We start from the raw sequence: 6,347 nt of genomic DNA, 5'->3' as shown, positions 1-6,347 counted from the left end.
CTCACCATTTTTGGGATTTAAGCTAGACAGTGGACTCACCTGGAGTTGTCACATAAATAAGGTGTGCAATAAACTCGCGACAGCATGTTTCGCGTTAAAACGACTTGCACGGGTCCTGCCGGTGGAAACGGTCCGTGCCTGCTATTTCGCTTCGGTACACGCGCACTTGCAGTACGGGGTTGAATTTTGGGCGGGGGCCGCGGAGTGGGAGAGAGTGTTTCGGCTTCAGAAGCGAGCAGTGGCCCATTTAAAAAAGCTACAAGTTACAGTTTACAAGCAGAAGTCTCTTTCAAACCCTATTTGTTAGAACGAGACTTCCGCTTGTAAATTGTAACTTGTAGCTTTATAAAATAAGCCACTGTACGTGCTATAGCGCGTGTCCCACAAACTGTTTCTGCGAAACCAATATTTAAAAGGTATTTTGACGCTACCTTCGCTATTATTATTACAAATAGCTGTGACCACACGAGGTGAATTGGAGTCCACCCCAATTAATAATGAGTTTCACCAAAGGTCCGAAACCCGAAGCGCGCGCGCCGGAGAATTACCCCTCATACCATCCAGACTTGCGAAATCAAAAAAACTCGCGCACGTCATGGGTCGCAAGGTTTATTATCACCTCCCAGGCGAAATAATTGCTGCTCCTAGTGCGTCAGTATTTAGAACAAAATTGAAAAACTGGCTTGTCGAGCAGGCCTTCTATAATCATAACGAGCTATTTTCCTTTAATGTAGGATAAGATTATACATATCCTGTTGTACTGTATTTATTTTCTTGTGTTAAATTGTAAATTATGAATATTATTATACATTATGTACATATTATGTACTTAAGTGTTAAATGTATCGTGACATGTAATATGATATTACCAATAAATATGATTATGATTTTGGATTTCACGGGCCTATAAATCCCGGTCTTTTGATAGGCTTGCGTGGGGATATAGATCCAACACGTAGAGGCCCCTTGGAGAGCTTTAATGTCATGTAGAACGCCTGCTGGAACCCGTTCACAGGCGCAACAATAGACACCCATGAACCGGTCGCAGCAGGCATTGGGACTATTGTAGAAAAAATGAACAGTATTCCGGTCTATGGATTGATGTTTGGGTGGACAATGAGACTGGGCTATTGTAAAAGAGGTCCGGACACCTGCCATAACAATGTTAACACCGTCATCGAGGCAGACGGTGACTCGCCGCTGACTAGATGGGCCCCTGAAATTGCCGTCGTAAAGACGACCAGGAGCAACATCGGTGTGAGCGGCTCAGGGGTGTCGAGAGGTGTGCGCCGCTTTCTACCCAGTGACTGTTAACAGCCACTGTGCCAACTCGCGTCTTATGCATCTTTCACTTCCACCCCTGGAGCATATAGCTCTAGCGACTCCTCTCTGGACGGCCAATGAAGGCAAGCCAGAGCTGAGAGTCCTGCGGGTCCCCTTGGGGTCCACTCCGACCGACGAAGACACGCCGGAGACGGAGACCCTGACCGACTCTCGGGAGCACTCGGGTCCGTGGGGTCGTTACTCCCCAACAGCTCGCCACAAGCTGCCCTGTGATTATGATTATTATTATGAAAGGTATGTTGAGATGGTTTGGACATGTGGAAAGAATGAGTGAAATAAGGTTGACAAAAAGAGTGTATGAAGGAAAAGTGGAAGTGGGAGTTGGAAGGGGTAGACCTCGGCGGACTTTCTTTGATCAGATCGGGAAAATCCTGAAGAAAGGCCAGGTCAAGAGCACCCTAAACCGGCGAGCGTGTATGAGGAATGTTATGAATGTGAAAGAAGCGATAGAGCTTAGGTATGTCAGAATCGTAGCAAGTGGAAATCCGTGGTCTCTGCCTACCCCTCCGAGAAATAGGCGTGATTATATGTATGTATGTATGTATGTATTTCAATTATTGCGGAACACATATCTTAGTAGGTATTTATGTATTTTAATTAAATATCTGAACTTTCCCTTGGTTCCCTGCTGGGGCGTGACGATAAAATTGTGATCTGATAACCACAATAAAGAATAAAAGCGTTTTTGTTCATTTTAGATATCGTCAAACCTTTGAAGTAAAATTAAAATTGTAAGAAATGTCGATAGTTTATCGATATGACTTTATCGACATGGCTACAGCAAGGTGGTGTTAAATTGTTAATCGTACGTACACTAAACAAAAGTGGCAACAGTGACAGCTCGCTGAGACATTGACATTGACAAGCATCGCGTAAGTGTAAGTGCGTAAGTAGTGAAAATACAAACTAAGTTAAAGAAAAATACTGATTTGCTGTGAAAACTGAAGGAAATGCCACCCAAAATGTAAGTTTCTCAAATTTATTCATAGATAAATTTATAGTTCGTTTGATCATTAACTAGTTTTGTCATCATGAATATGTTTAATTTCAGTTGATGCTTCGTCGCAAAAGAAAATGCTAGCGAAATATATCACTCAGCATCCCCTGTCCGTCTACAGGGAGATCCATGAGCCTCTCGGAATCCAGAGATACAAAATGCAATGCTGCACGTGCACACAAGTTCTAAGAGAGCATGCATAATCATGCTCGTAGGTACAGATCAGTGCAGGGATGGAAGTTAGTAAGTACTATGCTATAATACTAGATTAAGAACAAACATTCAGATATCTAAAATTCATTACAAACTTTCTTATTTAAAATACACAGCATTACAAGTACAGTAGAATCCGCATGTTTCGACATCGAAGGGAATTGACAAACACGTCATACCAAGTGGTTGTCATATAAACCATAGTTGATCAACTTCTTATTTTTGTTACGTTTTCCAAATTCATCTCAAATTATTTTGTTAGAATCAAATTCCTTTTGTTATTTTTTGTTTTATTAACTTTGAGTAAAGAAACAGTGGTAACTCCATAGGCTCTTTCTTTACTTATACCTACTCCATGCTGAGAATTGAAACTAAAACAACTTACTCTCCAAACCGTCACTGCGAGGAGGGATAGAAGTGGGGACATCGACAAAAAACAAATGTGTCATTATACATAATTATTCATTATATTTTTATTGTCAGACTTATCGTGACTCGAGCTGCAAAGTAAGAAAAACATTGTGGCACCAAACCAGGCTCGGCCAGTGAGGGAAAATGGATCCAGAAGAATTAAGGATTTAAGATGTGAGTACACCTTTCCTAAACTAAAATCATGAAAAGTTTATTGTGTCTTTTAACCCGTGGAGCGCCCTACTGTCACATGTGTGCTGGTAACTAGTATAGGAGTTCCATACTATGGTAATTTTGGGGCGCTCCATGGGTTAATATTATTGACACTTATTATCTATTTCTTGTCATTCTATCTATTATGTTCTGCTAAGTGACAAAAGTTTGTTAAAAACCTGTTCTATCACTACTATAATTGCAGGAAGTTGTTATGGCAACAATGATGTGTAAAAGTTGATCCAAATTTAGATTAATTACCTAACTAGAAACTGCTAAACTGTAAACTTTACATACATTTATTCACACTGCATAAAAAGTGCATAAAGATTCTAACAAATATTAAAATATTTGAAACCCGTACACCTCACTTTAAAAACTTATTTTTTTTTTTACCCTGTTTGTATATTCTAAAAGCTGGTTTTGTAGCAAGAACAAAAATTTATTGACAAAGAAAAAGACACACTTTATGACAAAGATAAAATATTATTAATAAGTATTTAGTTTTTATGCCCATCCCGGATGTGAAATGCATTCCTCCCGCTCACTTAAACTTTCAGTCCTTCATCTTCATAACGGTTTTATGTCTGATTGTTTTGCCGTTCAGGCAACCTATCTATGGCATGCACTCCCTCTACCTAAAAGACAAGCCCCAAGAAAATTTGTTGTTTGAGTAGTCATGTACTCGTACAATATTCTTACTTATAACATGTAATGGCTCCTCTACACGATGGGCCAGCGCCGGCCATTTCAAGGGACGCAGCCATGCAGCAATATCACTTGCTCCCTCTAACGCATAAATGCGTCCCTTGGAGTGGCCGGCGTTGACCCATCGTGTAGAGGAGCCATAATATATAGGCATACTATAGATGGTCAAGCAAGTCTTGTCAGTAGAAAAAGGTGCGAATTTCAAATTTTCTATGAGACGCTATCTCTTCGCGCCTACATTTTTCAAATTTGCCGCCTTTTTCTACTGACAAGATCAGACTTGACCAAGTTTATAGGAACAGTTAAATATGTTAGCACTAAAGCTGGCCATATACATTTCACAGCTAAGTTTGACCCACTTCCCGATTTCCGTTTGAGCTTAAATTTTGCATACATAACAAATATAACAATATGTAAATTGGATGACAATTGCAATATTATGATGACATGGAGCTGATCCGATGATGGAGACATGAGGTGGCCATGGGAACACTGATAAAACAACGCAAACTATTTGTGCTTGGTGTTGTTAGAATTGACTCATGGCGTATTATAGTCAGACCGTAAAAAGTCTGCAGCGATTTTGATAGCCCACATAGTGCAAGTGTCATTTTTAACTTCAAATTTCTATGAAATTATGACGTATACATAACACTTACACTGCGTGGGCTATCAAATCCGCTGCAGACTTTGTTTGGTGCGATTCTTAGTAGGAGATCCCACATATATGGTCGACCTTCACCAATCTGTGTGACGGATGAAACTATGAAAATATGAAAGAAAATATGTTCCCGAACATTAGTAAATACAATGCCTAAAGAAATATGGTCAAGGCTATTTTTAATAATTTTTTGAAAAAATATTTTTATCGGCAAATTTCACCGATTTGTCTGATGAACGAAACAAGTTTCAATGGAAAGTATACAACTTGTACATCATAAATCATCTAGGTTGCCTATCTTTTTCCGGTCACTATTATGTGGTTGCCGTGTTTAAAGAGGTGATTTTATATCGATAATTGCACTCATCTGTCTGACGCTTGAATACATCAAAATGATGGTAATTTTGTTACAAATACAATGGTATAGGGTTGCCTGCGAAAATCCGGTCACAAATAAGGGTTGCCAGGCTTTTAATTAAAATAAGAAGGGAAGACTTTTAGCAATAACTCATAAACGACTTAACTGATCAAGTTTGTTTTAATTTTTTTGATTGAATTTGTGACTTTTTTCATATTTTTTGGTACATTGAAACATGTTTCGTTCGTCAGACAAATCGGTGAAATTTGCCGAAAAAAATATTTTTTTCAAAAATATATTAAAATTAACCTTGACCATATTTCTTTAGGCAACCCTATTATTTATGTTCGGGAACATATTTTCTTTCATATTTTCATAGTTTCATCCGTCAGACAGATTGGTGAAGGTCGACCATATGGGGGATCTCCTACTATCTAGTTGCCTATTGAAAGAAAAGTACAGTCAGCGATAAAAGCTTGTATCAAAATTGATATTTTTGGCAAAAACTTATTTATATTGTTAGGGCTTGGGAGTAGAAGCTGGTTTCTTTACTGCTGGAAGCTGGAATTTTTTTTGTGTGTATACCTGACTATGGGAGGAGTTATTTATGATTTTAGCAGCTTATGTATGGTTATGTTTGTGTCGTATACCCTAGCGTAGTATCTGAATTACTGAGACAAATTTTGATAAATAAGGTTTTATTTGGTTTGTTTTTATGGCGAGGTGGTACATAACTACACTTAATACATAATAATATTTTAATAACGGATAAGTAGTCACTACAACAAAATTCAATTTATTTTCAATCGATAATTTGGACAACTGTAACAAAAAATCCCCCTGACTTAAAAACGAGAGCTTTCTAAAAGTGAATTGTCACTTTATTATTGAATTTCTCATAATTTGCCAATGAACCGCTTTAAGTAAAGCGCCACTATACAACATATGACCTCATCTAATCTAATTTGTTTCTGTTTCAGTCATAACATATTGGAGGCTTGAAAGTGCACATACCCATACATTGGACGTTAAGCTCAACGAGACCATGCGTCGCATCTCAGGCACTATCCGATCTGCAGCCGCCACTTGCTGCTGTCATTGAGTCACATTGCCCCTTCTCACATCCGACGACTCCAGGCGTTGAAGAGGGAAGCTGAGAAGATCACGAATAACCCCCGCAATGCCTGTCCACGAAGAAAGGCATCTGAAATCCTGGAATCCTGGGAGCCTGAGCAGCTTTAATATTTCGGATAGGTAGAAAGCGGAATGGTCTGCTATATCTGACCTGACTGAAAAACCAAAAGGTTTCACCTTCCTCGGAAAATCTGGTGCCGCCTGAACAGGCTGAGAACCGGACATGGCCGCTGCAATGCAGCCACACACAAATGGAGATAGACGGCTTTCCCACTTTGCGAATGCGGAGAGGAAAAGCAGACCACTTA

At 39.3% G+C, this 6,347-nt stretch overlaps 1 long non-coding RNA gene across 1 annotated transcript; it reads left to right on the top strand.

Annotated features, from left to right (window-relative positions):
- The first annotated feature begins 880 nt into the window (after positions 1–880).
- LOC134666357 (uncharacterized) lies at positions 881–6,091 on the top strand. Its single transcript, XR_010098490.1, has 4 exons — positions 881–2,308; positions 2,396–2,584; positions 3,038–3,139; positions 5,886–6,091. It is a non-coding gene; the product is annotated as an uncharacterized LOC134666357 (long non-coding RNA).
- The last annotated feature ends 256 nt before the right edge of the window (positions 6,092–6,347 follow it).

This window comes from Cydia fagiglandana, chromosome 7, assembly GCF_963556715.1.
Source record: "Cydia fagiglandana chromosome 7, ilCydFagi1.1, whole genome shotgun sequence".
In the NCBI taxonomy this organism is placed as follows: Eukaryota; Metazoa; Arthropoda; class Insecta; order Lepidoptera; family Tortricidae; genus Cydia; species Cydia fagiglandana.
Note: the sequence above shows the minus strand (reverse complement) of the source record. Positions and strands in the feature narration are given on the sequence as shown.